Source organism: Triturus cristatus, chromosome 1_1, assembly GCF_964204655.1.
Source record: "Triturus cristatus chromosome 1_1, aTriCri1.1, whole genome shotgun sequence".
Classification (NCBI taxonomy): Eukaryota; Metazoa; Chordata; class Amphibia; order Caudata; family Salamandridae; genus Triturus; species Triturus cristatus.
The window spans coordinates 746934862-746954537 of record NC_140579.1 but is presented as its reverse complement, the minus strand read 5'-3'; positions in this window follow the sequence as shown (position 1 = coordinate 746954537).

Genomic DNA, 19676 nt, shown 5'->3' with positions numbered 1-19676 from the left:
AGAAGATGAAGAGCAGTGCCAGTCACAGACCCCTGAGAAGATGAAGCGCAGTGCAGATCACATACCCCTGAAAGGATGAAGAACAATGCCTATCACAGACCCCTGAGAGGATGAAGAGCAGTGCCGATCACAGACCCCTGAGAGAATGAAGAGCAGTGCAGATTACAGACCCCTGAGATGATAAGGAGCAGTGCAGATTACAGTCCCCTGAGAGGATGAAGAGTAGTGCGGATCACAGACCCCTGAAAGGATGAAGAGCAGTGATGATCACAGACCCCTGAGAGGATGAAGAGCAGTGCCGATCACAGACCCCTGAGAGGATGAAGAGCAGTTCGAATCACAGACCCCTGAGAGGATGAAGAGCAGTGCCAATCACAGACCCCTGAGAGGATGAAGAGCAGTGCCGATCACAGATCCCTAAGAGGATGAAGAGCAGTGACAATCACAGACCCACGAGAGGATGAAGAGCAGTGACAATCACAGACCCACGAGAGGATGAAGAGCAGTGCCGATCAAAGATCCCTGAGAAGATGAAGAGCAGTGCCGGTCAAAGACCCCTGTTAGAAATGAGGGGGCTCTGGTTGACGCAGGTGTGAACCCACAACAAGCAGGGACCCTTTACTTCTTGTCAGGGCGAAGGATGACTCCCCAGAATAACCCCTGCTCACCCTCTAGGTGCGTGGCGCGAGCAGTCTAGGCTAAGTCTCAGGCGTACACGGTTAAGCAAATGCAATTACACATACAGTAAACCCCTTGCATGCACCACAAATGGACACCAATCAGGAAGTATATAAAAATAAGCTTTTATGTAGATTCAGCAGATTCAAATACAAGGCCCAGTAACGTTGAACTGATGGGGCCACAATTCTTGGAAATACGGTAAAGTTCTCTTTGTTTTACGTAAAGTTCTTTAGGCGGGCACAAGGTAACTGTAGGCCTCAGCGTACTTTGTGCTGAGGCAGCGCCCCGGAAGCACACAGCAGATGACAGGGAAATAAGAACGTTGCGGACCCTGGATCCGATGCGAGCTCGCGGTCGAGTTCGTAAGTACAGTACCTTGTTTCTTGACGCAAAGGCGGGGGCGGGATTTCAGCGGCTCTTCGACAGAAGAGCGAGGCGGCGTCCGGGGCTCCCACACTTCACGAGGGTGTCTGATCCTCAGGCTCACGACAAGAGCGGGGTGTTGTAGGTGGCGGGTGAACAAAGCGGGGCAGCCGGGCACGCAGATGCGTCCGGGCCGTCCGAGGCTTGGAGATGCTCACACGCCGATTCCGGCGGGAGGGTGAAGGTGCACAGCGAGCCTCCACGAGCGAGGTGACGGGGCAGCCCAGCACAGCGTAGGGGGAGCGGCTCCGATCGAGCGAGGCTCTTCCCAAGGCGGGGGCGGCTAAGCAGTCCTGGTCACGGCTCAGGGAGGGACTGGGCACGAGGGTCACAGCTCCGGCGAGGGAAAGGACACCACAGTCCAGCAGCAGGCGAGTGAAGATCAGGTAGAGCCCAATGGTCCTGGGGCTCAGTTCAGGGGGCAAGCTCAGTTCCAAGCCCTTGGAGATCGTTTTGGAAAAGCACAAGTCTTGAAAGTAAAAGTAAAGTAAAGTTTTCAGCAACAGTTTCTCTTCTCTCCTTTGGCAGCAAGGTCACCACTGCAGGCCAATCCCCCAGGATAGGGACAGTCTTCCTCCTACAGCTTTCCCGGTGCCTCCTCCTCAGGCAGAGATTCTTCTTGGTCAAAAGCGGATCTAGTTTCTTAGGAGCAGGGCTCCTCCATTTATACCACAAATCTTTTGTTCTCCCAGGCCAGGGGGGCCCTTGCCTAGTTCAGTCCGGTTTCTGAGCACTTTGTTTACGTGATGCAGGCTTCTTCTTTCAGAGTGCAGGGCAGAGTCATCAGACGCTCCACAGGGGGTGGAGCCGGCATCGAGGTAGCGGAGCACTGTCCTATTCAGAACCTAGGAGCACTCCTCCCACCCATCTACCTGTCGATCGTCCTATTCATACCAGGCTACCTGGCCCTGCCCATCTGGGTTCCCCCAGCCCTGTCACTCACACCAGCCAGACATCAGATACACATCACGCAGAGGCGGCTGAAATGTTTAGGCAAGCAAAGGCCGACTTTCTAAAAGCGGCATTTGCAAACCCGGAATATTAAAATAAACCTTGCGAAAAGATGTACCTTATTATTCCGAGTTCAGGCATACTAAACTCGATCTTCTACCATGTTCCCTGGGTCGGTTAGGATCATAGGGTGTAATAATCCAGGCCGCCCATACTGGCCTATGAGAACAGGGTAGCCTTGCAGTAGTGAACAACAAGATGGCGGTAATTCACTACTAGGACATGCCACGCATCCGGGCTTGTCCTACCTTAGGCTTACAACGCACCCTGCCCGTGGGCCTACCAGAGGGGTGACTAACATGCAGCTAAGGGAAGGTTTTAGGGACTGGCAAGTGTGGGCACTTGCCGGTCAGCATGTCAGTACCAGACTGCACGCAGGTTCTGCGGTGGCAGACCTCAGACATATTTTACCGGCCGCTCCTGTGGGTGGCACAACCAGTGCTGCAAGCCCACCAGCGGTGTTCACATTTACATGCCCTGGCGCCCCTGGTGCACTTTACTGGGGTCTGACAGTAAATCAAACAATCCAATCATGGAATCCAACCAACATATACAATTTACATAGGGAGCACTCGCACCGCGACACTGGTTGGCAGTGGCACAGCGCGCTGAGCGGCCAACACCATAAAAACACATGAGGCACAGCGACAAAAAGAGGAAGGGAGACTCACGCCAAGGTGCCAGGTCTAACAACCCCTGAGAAGATGAAGAGCAGTGCCGGTCACAGACCCCTGAGAGGATGAAGAGCAGTGCGGATCACAGACCCCTGAGAGGATGAAGAGCAATGCCAATCACAGACCACTGGGAGGATGAAGAGCAGTGCCGATCACAGACCCTTGAGAGGATGAAGAGCACTGCCGATCACAGCCACCTGAGTGGATTCAGAGCAGTGCGGATCACAAATCCCTGAGAGGATTAAGAGCAGTTCGGATTCGACCCCTGAGAAGATGAAGAGCAGTGCCGATCACAGACCCATGAGAGGATGAAGAGCAGTGCGGATCACAGAGCCCTGAGAGGCTGAAGAGCAGTGTGGATCACAGATCCCTGAGTGGATGAAGAGCAGTAACGATCACAGACCCCTGAGAGGATGAAGAGCAGTGCAGATCACAGAGCCCGGAGAGGATGAAGAGCAGTGCCGATCAAAGATCCCTGAGAGGATGAAGAGCAGTGCCGGTCACAGACTCCTAAGAGGAAGAAGAGCAGTGCAGATCACATACCCCTGAAAGGATGAAGAGCAGTGCAGATCACAGACCCCCGAGAGGATGAAGAGCAGTGCCGATCAAAGATCCCTGAGAAGATGAAGAGCAGTGCCAGTCACAGACCCCTGAGAAGATGAAGCGCAGTGCAGATCACATACCCCTGAAAGGATGAAGAACAATGCCTATCACAGACCCCTGAGAGGATGAAGAGCAGTGCCGATCACAGACCCCTGAGAGAATGAAGAGCAGTGCAGATTACAGACCCCTGAGATGATAAGGAGCAGTGCAGATTACAGTCCCCTGAGAGGATGAAGAGTAGTGCGGATCACAGACCCCTGAAAGGATGAAGAGCAGTGCCGATCACAGACCCCTGAGAGGATGAAGAGCAGTTCCAATCACAGACCCCTGAGAGGATGAAGACTAGTGCGGATCACAGATTCCTGAGAGGATGAAGAGCAGTGTCGATCATAGACCCCTGTGAAGGTGACGATCAGTGCGGATCACAAATCCCTGAGAGGATGAAGAGCAGTGATGATCACAGACCCCTGAGAGGATGAAGAGCAGTGCTGATCACAGCCCCCTGAGAGGATGAAGAGCAGGGCCGATCACAGACCCCTGAGAGGATGAAGAGCAGTGCCGATCACAGAAACCTGAGAGGATTAAGAGCAGTGCGGATCACAGACCCCTGAGAGGATGAAGAGCAGTACCGGTCAAAGACCCCTGAGAAGATGAAGAGCAGTGCCGATCACAGCCCCCTGAAAGGATGAAGAGCAATGCCGATCACAGACCCCTGAGAGGATGAAGAGCAGTGCCCATCACAGATTCCTGAGAGGAGGAAGGGCAGTGCCGATCACAGATCCCTGTGAGGATGAAGAGCAGTGCCAATCACAGACCCCTGAGAGGGTGAAGAGCAGTGCCGATCACAAATCTCTGAAAGGATGAAGAGCAGTGCCGATCACAGATCCCTCAGAGGATGAAGAGCAGTGTGGATCACAGATCCCTAAGAGGATGAAGAGCAGTGACGATCACAAACCCCCGAGAAGATGAAGAGCAGTGCCGATCAGAGATCCCTGAGAAGATGAAGAGCAGTGCCGGTCACAATCCCCTGAGAAGATGAAGAGCAGGGCCGGTCACAGACCCCTGAGAGGATGAAGAGCAGTGCGTATCACAGACCCCTGAGAGGATGAAGAGCAATGCCAATCACAGACCACTGGGAGGATGAAGAGCAGTGCAGATTCGACCCCTGAGAGGATGAAGAGCAGTGCCGATCACAGACCCCTGAGAGGATGAAGAGCACTGCCAATCACAGACACCTGAGAGGATGAAGAGCAGTGCCCATCACAGATTCCTGAGAGGAGGAAGGGCAGTGCCGATCACAGATCCCTGTGAGGATGAAGAGCAGTGCCAATCACAGACCCCTGAGAGGGTGAAGAGCAGTGCCGATCACAAATCTCTGAAAGGATGAAGAGCAGTGCCGATCACAGATCCCTCAGAGGATGAAGAGCAGTGCGGATCACAGACCCCTGAGAGGATGAAGAACAGTGCGGATCACAGACCCCTGAGAGGATGAAGAGCAGTGCCTATCACAGACCCCTGAGAGGATGAAGAGCAGTGCGGATCACAGATCCCTAAGAGGATGAAGAGCAGTGACGATCACAGACCCCCGAGAAGATGAAGGGCAGTGCCGATCAGAGATCCCTGAGAATATGAAGAGCAGTGCCGGTCACAATCCCCTGAGAAGATGAAGAGCAGGGCCGGTCACAGACCCCTGAGAGGATGAAGAGCAGTGCGTATCACAGACCCCTGAGAGGATGAAGAGCAATACCAATCACAGACCACTGGGAGGATGAAGAGCAGTGCAGATTCGACCCCTGAGAGGATGAAGAGCAGTGCCGATCACAGACCCCTGAGAGGATGAAGAGCACTGCCAATCACAGACACCTGAGAGGATTAAGAGCAGTGCGTATCACAAATCCCTGAGAGGATGAAGAGCAGTTCGGATTCGACCCCTGAGAAGATGAAGAGCAGTGCCGATCACAGACCCATGAGAGGATGAAGAGCAGTGCGGATCACAGAGCCCTGAGAGGCTGAAGAGCAGTGCGGATCACAGATCCCTGAGAGGATGAAGCGCAGTAACGATCACAGACCCCTGAGAGGATGAAGAGCAGTGCAGATTCGACCCCTAAGAGGATGAAGAGCAGTGCCGATCACATAACCCTGAGAGGATGAAGAGCAGTGCCGATCACATAATCCTGAGAGGATGAAGAGCAGTGCGGATCACAGATCCCTAAGAGGATGAAGAGCAGTGCTGATCACATACCCCTGAAAGGATGAAGAACAATGCCGATCACAGACCCCTGAGAGGATGAAGAGCAGTACAGATTACAGACCCCTGAGATGATAAGGAGCAGTGGCGATTACAGTCCCCTGAGAGCATGAAGAGTAGTGCGGATCACAGACCCCTGAAAGGATGAAGAGCAGTGCCGATCACAGACCCCTGTGAAGATGAAGATCAGTGCGGATCACAAATCCCTGAGAGGATGAAGAGCAGTGATGATCACAGACCCCTGAGAGGATGAAGAGCAGTGCTGATCACAGCCCCCTGAGTGGATGAAGAGCAGGGCCGATCACAGACCCCTGAGAGGATGAAGAGCACTGCCGATCACAGACACCTGAGAGGATTAAGAGCAGCACGGATCACAGATCCCTGAGAGGATGAAGAGCAGTGCCGATCACAGACTCCTGAGAAGATGAAGAGCAGTGCCAATCACAGACCCCTGAGAGGATGAAGAACAATGTCGATCACAGATCGCTGAGAGGATGAAGAGCAGTGCCGCTCACAGATCCCTGAGAAGATGAAGAGCAGTGCAGATCACAGACCCCTGAAAGGATGAAGAGCACTGCCGATCACAGACACCTGAGAGGATTAAGAGCAGCGCGGATCACAGATCCCTGAGAGGATGAAGAGCAGTGCCGATCACAGACTCCTGAGAAGATGAAGAGCAGTGCCAATCACAGACCCCTGAGAGTATGAAGAAGAATGTCGATCACAGACCCCTGAGAGGATGAAGAGCAGTGCAGGTCAAAGAACTCTGAAAGGATGAAGAGCAGTGCAGATCACAGACCCCCGAGAGGATGAAGGGCAGTGCCGATCAAAGATCCCTGAGAAGATGAAGAGCACTGCCAATCACAGACACCTGAGAGGATTAAGAGCAGTGCGTATCACAAATCCCTGAGAGGATGAAGAGCAGTTCAGATTCGACCCCTGAGAAGATGAAGAGCAGTGCCGATCACAGACCCATGAGAGGATGAAGAGCAGTGCGGATCACAGAGCCCTGAGAGGATGAAGCGCAGTAACGATCACAGACCCCTGAGAGGATGAAGAGCAGTGCAGATTCGACCCCTAAGAGGATGAAGAGCAGTGCCGATCACATAACCCTGAGAGGATGAAGAGCAGTGCGGATCACAGATCCCTAAGAGGATGAAGAGCAGTGCTGATCACATACCCCTGAAAGGATGAAGAACAATGCCGATCACAGACCCCTGAGAGGATGAAGAGCAGTACAGATTACAGACCCCTGAGATGATAAGGAGCAGTGGCGATTACAGTCCCCTGAGAGCATGAAGAGTAGTGCGGATCACAGACCCCTGAAAGGATGAAGAGCAGTGCCGATCACAGACCCCTGTGAAGATGAAGATCAGTGCGGATCACAAATCCCTGAGAGGATGAAGAGCAGTGATGATCACAGACCCCTGAGAGGATGAAGAGCAGTGCTGATCACAGCCCCCTGAGTGGATGAAGAGCAGGGCCGATCACAGACCCCTGAGAGGATGAAGAGCACTGCCGATCACAGACACCTGAGAGGATTAAGAGCAGCACGGATCACAGATCCCTGAGAGGATGAAGAGCAGTGCCGATCACAGACTCCTGAGAAGATGAAGAGCAGTGCCAATCACAGACCCCTGAGAGGATGAAGAACAATGTCGATCACAGATCGCTGAGAGGATGAAGAGCAGTGCCGCTCACAGATCCCTGAGAAGATGAAGAGCAGTGCAGATCACAGACCCCTGAAAGGATGAAGAGCACTGCCGATCACAGACACCTGAGAGGATTAAGAGCAGCGCGGATCACAGATCCCTGAGAGGATGAAGAGCAGTGCCGATCACAGACTCCTGAGAAGATGAAGAGCAGTGCCAATCACAGACCCCTGAGAGTATGAAGAAGAATGTCGATCACAGACCCCTGAGAGGATGAAGAGCAGTGCAGGTCAAAGAACTCTGAAAGGATGAAGAGCAGTGCAGATCACAGACCCCCGAGAGGATGAAGGGCAGTGCCGATCAAAGATCCCTGAGAAGATGAAGAGCAGTGCCAGTCACAGACCCCTGAGAAGATGAAGAGCAGTGCCGGTCACAGACCCCTGAGAGTATGAAGAGCAGTGCGGATCACAGACCCTTGAGAGGATGAAGAGCAATGCCAATCACAGACCACTGGGAGGATGAAGAGCAGTGCCGATCACAGACCCTTGAGAGGATGAAGAGCACTGCCGATCACAGCCACCTGAGTGGATTCAGAGCAGTGCGGATCACAAATCCCTGAGAGGATGAAGAGCAGTTCGGATTCGACCCCTGAGAAGATGAAGAGCAGTGCCGATCACAGACCCATGAGAGGATGAAGAGCAGTGCGGATCACAGACCCCTGAGAGGATGAAGATCAGTGAGATTCACAGAGCCCTGAGAGGCTGAAGAGCAGTGTGGATCACAGATCCCTGAGTGGATGAAGAGCAGTAATGATCACAGACCCCTGAGAGGATGAAGAGCAGTGCAGAACACAGACCCCCGAGAGGATGAAGAGCAGTGCCGATCAAAGATCCCTGAGAAGATGAAGAGCAGTGCCGGTCACAGACTCCTAAGAGGAAGAAGAGCAGTGCGGATCACAGATCCCTGAAAGGATAAAGAGCAGTGCAGATCACAGACCCCCGAGAGGATGAAGAGCAGTGCCGATCAAAGATCCCTGAGAAGATGAAGAGCAGTGCCAGTCACAGACCCCTGAGAAGATGAAGCGCAGTGCAGATCACATACCCCTGAAAGGATGAAGAACAATGCCTATCACAGACCCCTGAGAGGATGAAGAGCAGTGCCGATCACAGACCCCTGAGAGAATGAAGAGCAGTGCAGATTACAGACCCCTGAGATGATAAGGAGCAGTGCAGATTACAGTCCCCTGAGAGGATGAAGAGTAGTGCGGATCACAGACCCCTGAAAGGAAGAAGAGCAGTGATGATCACAGACCCCTGAGAGGATGAAGAGCAGTGCCGATCACAGACCCCTGAGAGGATGAAGAGCAGTTCCAATCACAGACCCCTGAGAGGATGAAGAGCAGTGCGGATCACAGATTCCTGAGAGGATGAAGAGCAGTGCCGATCATAGACCCCTGTGAAGGTGAAGATCAGTGCGGATCACAAATCCCTGAGAGGATGAAGAGCAGTGATGATCACAGACCCCTGAGAGGATGAAGAGCAGTGCTGATCACAGCCCCCTAAGAGCCGATCACAGACCCCTGAGAGGATGAAGAGCAGTGCCGATCACAGAAACCTGAGAGGATTAAGAGCAGTGCGGATCACAGACCCCTGAGAGGATGAAGAGCAATACCGGTCAAAGACCCCTGAGAAGATGAAGAGCAGTGCCGATAACAGCCCCCTGAAAGGATGAAGAGCAATGCCGATCACAGACCCCTGAGAGGATGAAGAGCAGTGCCCATCACAGATTCCTGAGAGGAGGAAGGGCAGTGCCGATCACAGATCCCTGTGAGGATGAAGAGCAGTGCCAATCACAGACCCCTGAGACGGTGAAGCGCAGTGCCGATCACAAATCTCTGAAAGGATGAAGAGCAGTGCCGATCACAGATCCCTCAGAGGATGAAGAGCAGTGCGGATCACAGATCCCTAAGAGGATGAAGAGCAGTGACGATCACAGACCCCCGAGAAGATGAAGAGCAGTGCCGATCAGAGATCCCTGAGAAGATGAAGAGCAGTGCAGGTCACAATCCCCTGAGAAGATGAAGAGCAGGGCCGGTCACAGACCCCTGAGAGGATGAAGAGCAGTGCATATCACAGACCCCTGAGAGGATGAAGAGCAATGCCAATCACAGACCACTGGGAGGATGAAGAGCAGTGCAGATTCGACCCCTGAGAGGATGAAGAGCAGTGCCGATCACAGACCCCTGAGAGGATGAAGAGCACTGCCAATCACAGACACCTGAGAGGATGAAGAGCAGTGCCCATCACAGATTCCTGAGAGGAGGAAGGGCAGTGCCGATCACAGATCCCTGTGAGGATGAAGAGCAGTGCCAATCACAGACCCCTGAGAGGGTGAAGAGCAGTGCCGATCACAAATCTCTGAAAGGATGAAGAGCAGTGCCGATCACAGATCCCTCAGAGGATGAAGAGCAGTGCGGATCACAGACCCCTGAGAGGATGAAGAACAGTGCGGATCACAGACCCCTGAGAGGATGAAGAGCAGTGCCGATCACAGACCCCTGAGAGGATGAAGAGCAGTGCGGATCACAGATCCCTAAGAGGATGAAGAGCAGTGACGATCACAGACCCCCGAGAAGATGAAGAGCAGTGCCGATCAGAGATCCCTGAGAAGATGAAGAGCAGTGCCGGTCACAATCCCCTGAGAAGATGAAGAGCAGGGCCGGTCACAGACCCCTGAGAGGATGAAGAGCAGTGCGTATCACAGACCCCTGAGAGGATGAAGAGCAATGCCAATCACAGACCACTGGGAGGATGAAGAGCAGTGCAGATTCGACCCCTGAGAGGATGAAGAGCAGTGCCGATCACAGACCCCTGAGAGGATGAAGAGCACTGCCAATCACAGACACCTGAGAGGATTAAGAGCAGTGCGTATCACAAATCCCTGAGAGGATGAAGAGCAGTTCGGATTCGACCCCTGAGAAGATGAAGAGCAGTGCGGATCACAGACCCATGAGAGGATGAAGAGCAGTGCGGATTACAGAGCCCTGAGAGGCTGAAGAGCAGTGCGGATCACAGATCCCTGAGAGGATGAAGCGCAGTAACGATCACAGACCCCTGAGAGGATGAAGAGCAGTGCAGATTCGACCCCTAAGAGGATGAAGAGCAGTGCCGATCACATAACCCTGAGAGGATGAAGAGCAGTGCCGATCACATAATCCTGAGAGGATGAAGAGCAGTGCGGATCACAGATCCCTAAGAGGATGAAGAGCAGTGCTGATCACATACCCCTGAAAGGATGAAGAACAATGCCGATCACAGACCCCTGAGAGGATGAAGAGCAGTACAGATTACAGACCCCTGAGATGATAACGAGCAGTGCCGATTACAGTCCCCTGAGAGCATGAAGAGTAGTGCGGATCACAGACCCCTGAAAGGATGAAGAGCAGTGCCGATCACAGACCCCTGTGAAGATGAAGATCAGTGCGGATCACAAATCCCTGAGAGGATGAAGAGCAGTGATGATCACAGACCCCTGAGAGGATGAAGGGCAGTGCTGATCACAGCCCCCTGAGTGGATGAAGAGCAGGGCCGATCACAGACCCCTGAGAGGATGAAGAGCACTGCCGATCACAGACACCTGAGAGGATTAAGAGCAGCGCGGATCACAGATCCCTGAGAGGATGAAGAGCAGTGCCGATCACAGACTCCTGAGAAGATGAAGAGCAGTGCCAATCACAGACCCCTGAGAGGATGAAGAACAATGTCGATCACAGATCGCTTAGAGGATGAAGAGCAGTGCCGCTCACAGATCCCTGAGAAGATGAAGAGCAGTGCAGATCACAGACCCCTGAAAGGATGAAGAGCAATGCCGATCACAGACCCCTGAGAGGATGAAGAGCAGTGCCGATCACAGACCCCTGAGAGGATGAAGAGCAGTTCCAATCACAGACCCCTGAGAGGGTGAAGAGCAGTGCCGATCACAAATCTCTGAAAGGATGAAGAGCAGTGCCGATCACAGATCCCTCAGATGATGAAGAGCAGTGCTTTCACAGACCCCTGAGAGGATGAAGAACAGTGCGGATCACAGACCCCTGAGAGGATGAAGAGCAGTGCCGATCACAGACCCCTGAGAAGAGGAAGAGCAGTGCTGATCTCAGACCCCTGAGAGGATGAAGAGCAGTGCGGATCACAGATCCCTAAGAGGATGAAGAGCAGTGACGATCAAAGATCCCTGAGAAGCTGAAGAGCAGTGCCGGTCACAGACCCCAGAGAAGATGAAGAGCAGTGCCGATCACAGACCCCTGAGAGGATGAAGAGCAGTGCAGGTCAAAGAACTCTGAAAGGATGAAGAGCAGTGCAGATCACAGACCCCCGAGAGGATGAAGGGCAGTGACGATCAAAGATCCCTGAGAAGATGAAGAGCAGTGCCGGTCACAGACCCCTGAGAAGATGAAGCGCAGTGCAGATCACATACCCCTGAAAGGATGAAGAACAATGCCGATCACAGACCCCTGAGAGGATGAAGAGCAGTGCCGATCACAGACCCCCTGAGAGAATGAAGAGCAGTGCAGATTACAGTCCCCTGAGATGATAAGGAGCAGTGCCGATTACAGTCCCCTGAGAGGATGAAGAGCAGTGCCGATCACAGACCCCTGAAAGGATGAAGAGCAGTGCAGATCACAGACCCCTGAAAGGATGAAGAGCAGTGCGGATCACAAATCCCTGAGAGGATGAAGAGCAGTGCCGATCACAGACTCCTGAGAAGATGAAGAGCAGTGCTGATCACAGCCCCCTGAGAGGATGAAGAGCACGGCCGATCACAGACCCCTGAGAGGATGAAGAGCAGTGCCGATCACAGACACCTGAGAGGATTAAGAGCAGTGCGGATCACAGATCCCTGAGAGGATGAAGAGCAGTGCCGATCACAGACTCCTGAGAAGATGAAGAGCAGTGCCAATCACAGACCCCTGAGAGGATGAAGAGCAGTGCCGATCACAGACCCCTGAGAGGATGAAGGGTAGTGCCGATCACAGATCGCTGAGAGGATGAAGAGCAGTGCCGCTCACAGATCCCTGAGAGGATGAAGAGCAGTGCGGATTACAGACCCCTGAGAGGATGAAGAGCAGTGCGGATCATAGACCCCTGAGAGGATGAAGAGCAGTGCCGGTCAAAGACCCCTGAAAGGATGAAGAGCAATGCCCATCACAGATTCCTGAGAGGAGGAAGGGCAGAGCCGATCACAGATCCCTGTGAGGATGAAGAGCATTGCCAATCACAGACCCCTGAGAGGATGAAGAGCAGTGCCGATCACAAATCTCTGAAAGGATGAAGAGCAGTGCCAATCACAGATCCCTCAGAGGATAAAGAGCAGTGCGGATCACAGATCCCTGAGAGGATGAAGAGCAGTGACGATCACAGACCCCTGAGAGGATGAAGAGCAGTGCTGATCACAGCCCCCTGGTAGGATGAAGAGCAGTGCCCATCACAGATTCCTGAGAGGAGGAAGGGCAGTGCCGATCACAGATCCCTGTGAGGATGAAGAGCAGTGCCAATCACAGACCCCTGAGAGGATGAAGAGCAGTACCGGTCACAGACCCCTGAGAGGATGAAGAGCAGTGCCGATCATTGCTCCCTGAATGGATGAAGAGCACTGCTGATCACTGACCCCTGAGAGGATGTAGAGCAGTGCGGATCACAGACCCCTGAGAGGATGAAGAGCAGTGCCAATCACAGACCCCTGAGAGGATGAAGAGCAGTGCTGATCACAGCCCCCTGGGAGGATGAAGAGCAGTGCAAATTCGAACCCTAAGAGGATGAAGAGCAGTGCCGATCACAGATCCCTGAGAGGATGAAGACAGTGCGGATCACAAACCCCTGAGAGGATGAAGAGCAGTGCGGATCACAGACCCCTGAGAGGATGAAGAGCAGTGCGGATCAGAGATCCCTGAGAGGATGAAGAGCAGTTCAGTTTCGACCCCTAAGAGGATGAAGAGCAGTGCGGATCACAGATCCCTGAGAGGATGAAGAGCAGTGCGGATCGCAGAGCCCTGAGAGGAAGAAGAGCAGTGCCGATCACAGACCACTGAGAGGATGAAGAGCAGGGCCGATCACAAACCCCTGAGAGGATGAAGAGCAGTGTCCATCACAGACACCTGAGAGGATTAAGAGCAGTGCAGCTCACAGACCCCTGAGAGGATGAAGAGCAGTGCCGATCACAGATCCCTGAGAGGATGAAGAGCAATGCCGATCACAGATCCCTGAGAGGATGACGAGCTGTGCAGATCACACACCCCTGAAAGGAAGAAGAGCAGTCCGTATCACAGACCCCTGAGAGGATGGAGAGCAGTACGGATCACAGACCCCTGAAAGGATGAAGAGCAATGCTGATCACAGACCCCTGAGAGGATGAAGAGCGGTGCCCATTACAGACCAATGAGAGGATGAAGAGCAGTGCCGATCACAGATCCCTGAGAGGATGAAAAGCATTGCCAATCACATGTCCCTGAGAGGATGAAGAGCAGTGCAGATTCGACCCCTGAGAAGATGAAGAGCAGTGCCGATCACAGACCCATGAGAGGATGAAGAGCAGTGCGGATCACAGACCCCTGAGAGGATGAAGAGCAGTGCGGATCACAGACCCCTGTGAAGATGAAGATCAGTGAGATTCACAGAGCCCTGAGAGGCTGAAGAGCAGTGTGGATCACAGATCCCTGAGAGGATGAAGAGCAGTAACGATCACAGACCCCTGAGAGGATGAAGAGCAGTGCAGATCACAGACCCCCGAGAGGATGAAGAGCAGTGCCGATCAAAGATCCCTGAGAAGATGAAGAGCAGTGCCGGTCACAGACTCCTAAGAGGAAGAAGAGCAGTCCAGATCACATACCCCTGAAAGGATGAAGAGCAGTGCAGATCAAACACCCCCGAGAGGATGAAGAGCAGTGCCGATCAAAGATCCCTGAGAAGATGAAGAGCAGTGCCAGTCACAGACCCCTGAGAAGATGAAGCGCAGTGCAGATCACATACCCCTGAAAGGATGAAGAACAATGCCTATCAGAGACCCCTGAGAGGATGAAGAGCAGTGCCGATCACAGACCCCTGAGAGAATGAAGAGCAGTGCAGATTACAGACCCCTGAGATGATAAGGAGCCGTGCCGATTACAGTCCCCTGAGAGGATGAAGAGTAGTGCGGATCACAGACCCCTGAAAGGATGAAGAGCAATGCCGATCACAGACCCCTGAGAGGATGAAGAGCAGTGCCCATCACAGATGCCTGAGAGGAGGAAGGGCAGTGCCGATCACAGATCCCTGTGAGGATGAAGAGCAGAGCCAATCACAGACCCCTGAGATGGTGAAGAGCAGTGCTGATCACAAATCTCTGAAAGGATGAAGAGCAGTGCCGATTACAGATCCCTCAGAGGATGACGAGCAGTGCGGATCGCAGATCCCTGAGAGGATGAAGAGCAGTGACGATCACAGACACCTGAGAAGATGAAGAGCAGTGCGTATCACAGATTCCTGAGAGGATGAAGAGCAGTGCCGATCACAGACCCCTGTGAAGGTGAAGATCAGTGCGGATCATAAATCCCTGAGAGCATGAAGAGCAGTGATGATCACAGACCCCTGAGAGGATGAAGAGCAGTGCTGATCTGTGGTAAATATTTCGTTACCGGTACTATTTTTTATGCGGTAAAGTCAATTAAGAATAACTCAGTAAATATAAGAGGCAGAATCCGTGGTATTAGAGGTTTTAAAAGGCTTTATTCCTATACAAAGGAAGACAATTCGAATTGTGGGCCTTCTGTTCCATCACCACAAAAGTTCAGGAAGGAAGGGAGCATATATTATTGACAGTTAAGCAGTTTTATAGAAAATACATTACAGTGAAACAGATGCAAGAGGCGTAACAGCTGATAACAGGTGCATACGTAGCTAATAGAGGGTGTAATTCAAGAAACGTCATAAAACATGATGTCACAAGTGGGTGGATCCATAAAAGAATCCTGCAATGTCAGCAGAAATGTTTGGCAAAGATGCGCACGCAGCCGCATGACGTGTGATTGACGTGCAACTAGAGGGTGAAGGGGACTTGACATTTAGTTCTACGTGTGGAGACAGAAGTCTGGGGTTATGTCAACCTAATTCCAAATCATATCTAATATCCTATGTTTAAAGAACTGTGTTATCCAAAAGGAAAGGTCTCTTAGGATAGAATCTTATTCTATACTGACTATACTGACTGTTAGTGCGTGTACAAGCGTCTAAGTGTCTACACTAGATGCGAGGGGGTAGGAATATTCCATGGTAACGGGGCTATGAATTACTTGCATGAGGACAGCGAGGCCTGGCCCTTTTGCATGGTAGCTGGAGGAATGTTTACCTAAACTACTAGACAGGAATGCATCGGATGAGGAGCGAAGGAGATAATCTCGAAGGTGAAATACAGTTTTTGGCAGGCGACAGGCTGGATCAGGCTCCGTTAGCCGCGCAAGGAGTAAGACAAAGTTCATGGTCACAGATGCAGGCTCAGACTGGAGCTTTCAGAGGCAGAAGGCAGGAAAAGGCTTGATGACAGAATTCGGGCCTACTCGCCTGAATCTGTGAAATGTGGAAAGTGAACCACATAAAGTCGGTGGCCTTTCATACTTAGGAATGGAATATCTGACCCATTCATGGCGGATCTGAAAGAGGACATGTTGACGGTGGACGCACATATATTTGCGTCTTCAGAACTGGAGCAGGAGGGAACATACATGTACTTATAGCATGTACATGGAGCCGTTGGGGTCTACGATAGGGGACATAACTGATCACAAAATTCATATTTCCTCATTCCCTCCTTGTCCCTCTTCGGACCCTTAGGAGATATCGATCTTCATCAATCCATCGATCTGTTCATATAGCATCATTTGTTCTTCTTTCTTCTTCCGGGATCTCGAACGAAAACTTGGAGGTGGGATACACGAGGTGGCACACAGACCACAAATCGCTGGCCCATATTGTAGACATAAGCAGCAACTGAATAGTATGAGAAAGCCAATACCTAGGAAGGATAGGATTCTCCATCCCCAGGCTGATAACACGCCCCAGAACCAACCGGACCAAGTCCAGGTGCCTGGACTCTGGTGTATCTGGCTTACAATTTTATGAAGGCGCGTTATGGCTTTATATACTGACGGCGAATTTTCTGGGATGAAAATGCAGCAACTTGATCCGATGACCCTACAAGCTCCGCCCCTATCGGCCGGGATGACGTCAAGGACAAGACGGTTTTGAAGCACAACAATCCGCATAGCAGACTGCTCTTCTGTTAAATTGCCTAAGGCGGAAATAGTTTCGTTCACTACTGCTTCAAGGGTTCTTGTTAATCTACGTATCAGCTTACTATTAGTGACTGTACCTATATAGGGAAAGAAACCTTTATTGAAATCTGTGTATTTTTCCCATGCTGTTTCAGTGTAATCAACAATTGGGAGATCTCTCTGCTGTCTATTGTGTACTAAATGGGTATTTCTATGATAATCAGGAGGAGCTAGGAAAACAGGTGGCAGAAGGAATGCTATGTAACAGGTACCATCCCAATCTAAAGGTAGACATATATATGCGGTCTGGCCACATATGAAGTAGGAATGATGGGAAGCTCTAAATGTAGACTTGCCTTGATCACTGAACTTTATTACAGTGGTGCATTTACTATGGCCCATGTGTATGGAACCATTCTTTCTTATACATAATTCCCCTTTTACTGGGAATACTGACATGGCGGGCAAGATTGGTGTAGCTTCAGATTCAACGTTCAGGATCATGAGGTTAAGTGTAAAGTTACCTAATCCATATACTTCATTTTCTAGATCAGTTCCTGTTCTTTTGGGAAGTCCCTCCTTGTTAGGGTAGCAGACTTTAAGTAAAACTAGGTTCAGGTTTCCCCATACCCAGTTGTCTTGATAAACTGCGGAATTTGAATCTAGGGTATTAATCAAACTAAACCATGCTCCACAGGAGCCATTGTGTGTGAATGGATATGGAAAGAGGGGCAAGACTCCCTTATAGTTCTGATAGGGAGGGAGTCGGCCACATATCCAACAATTTGTGGCATTGCTGGTTTGATGGGAATGATGTAGCATACTAATGAATGTGTTGTTGCGCAGCGCAAATCTATATGACAACTCATGCGGAGGAAATTCGCTAAAAGAATGTTCTGCAGTTATATTATAAGCACGTTTAAGAATAGGGTAATACATATGCAATAGTATGCTGAAAATAATGATCAGAAGACTTAGAAAAAACAAAATTAATAATGTTACTGTACAGTGACTACGAAGTGATTTACAATACGCATGCTTTTTCAGCTGCTTTCGCTGATTTCTTTCTCTATTCCGGTCTAGAGGATACATGTCAGAGACAAATTCAACCGATTCACCTTGGAGAGGACTTAAACAATCAAATTGTCTGACTTAATAGACCTCAATTTTAGTTTATAAATTTCTGAGTTCGATTGCTCAACCAAGGGGAGCTTTGAGTCTGTCTGTGAGGGAATACAGGGTTGTGTATCTACACTGGGTGGTAGTCCATAAAATTTCTTGATATGACTCGAGTGCAACCACCCTTTTCTTCCCTCGATTTTCACGGCTGTTTTTGTGGTGAGTAGAACTAACTTCGGTGACTTCCACCTAGGATCCAGTTGGGTCTTCCGGTCAAAATTCCTGACCAGCACCAGGTCACCAGGAACCACGTCATGGGGCTTCACCTCAGTATTGTCGGGAAAAGCTGCGGATACCTGTGAACGACAAGATTGTAGTGCAGACATCAAGGAAGCCAGGTAATCTGTCAGCATATTACAGTCAACGTCAGTGATTTTACGAGGTATAGGCGTCCCCCACATATTTGGTGGTCTACCGAAGATCACCTCATACGGGGATAGCCCTGTTCGAGAATGTGCTACCATTCTCATGTAAAAGAGCGCAACTGGTAAGGCTACTATCCAATCGACTCCTTTTTCTCTACATATTTTGGACAATCTAATTTTCAAAGTTTGATTATGGCGTTCTACGAGACCTGTTGCCTCGGGATGTCGGACACAGTGAAATTTCCATTGATAGCCTAATAGAAGGGAAACGTGTTTCATTAGTTCGGATGAGAACGGCTGGCCGTTATCTGAGTAGACAACACGTGGTAAACCGTACCGTGGGAAGAATTCTCGAACTAACTGTTTGGCAGTAGTCGGGGCAGTGTAATCTGAAACCGGGTATGCTTCTGTCCAACGGGAAAGAGCACAGACAACTACGAGAACATATTTGAATCCTCGACATCGTTCCATCTGGATATAATCCATCTGGAGGACTTCAAAAGCATGATTAGGAGGTTGAAATCCACCCTGCTCTACGGGGATGCTTTTACCTGGATTAAACTGACAACATATCATACAGGTACGAACTTTTTGTTTAGCTGCGGCTCGCAAATGTTTGTTGAACCAAATGTGTTGAATGCTGTCTAGCATAGCTTTCTCTCCTAGGTGTGCTGGACTATGTATTGTGTTAATGATGACTTGGACCATAGAGTCGGGAAGAAACCATATAGATTTTTCCTTCGTCATCCATCCCTGATCTGTTTGGATCCCTCCTAATTCAGTCCATTTCTTTATTTCTTCTGGTGTAGCATGTGTCTGTATGTCAATTACATCAAGGGCGGGATCCTTAACTGTCATGCAATATGTTGACGTCGGAACTATTGTCTTTGTCATGTCAGTTGTGTGAGTCTGATTCTGAACAGTCTGTTTAGCTGTTCTGTCAGCTAGGTCATTACCCTGAGAAATGATATCGGTAACTTTTGTATGGGCTTTGCATTTCACAATCGATATTTCAGTAGGTAGATGAATCGCATCTAATAGGGCTTGGATGAGGGGTCCGTGTTGGATGTGGGCACCGTGAGAAGTTAAATAACCTCTCTCTCGCCACAGTACGCCGAAGTCATGGACGACTCCGAAGGCATAACGTGAATCTGTGTATATGTTGACCTTTTTGTTTGTGGCTTGAATACAGGCTTGTGTCAGAGCGGTAAGCTCTGCTGCTTGAGCTGACAAAGTGTTAATACAATTTGTTTCAATGACTTCATTGTCTGTTGTGACTGCGTAAGCGGCCACTAGCTCTCCTGTACTTGTTCTCATACATGACCCATCTACATACAATGTCAAGTCTGGATCTGACAAAGGGATGTCTGTCAAGTCTTGTCTGGGTTTCGTCGTGATAGTAATAACTTCAACACAATCATGTGCCAATGGATCTGTTCCGCTCACTGGTAACAGTGTGGCAGGATTTAACGTATTACAACGTCTGATTTCTATATGTGGCTGAAACAATGTTAATTCATAACCGGTGAGTCTCGCTATAGT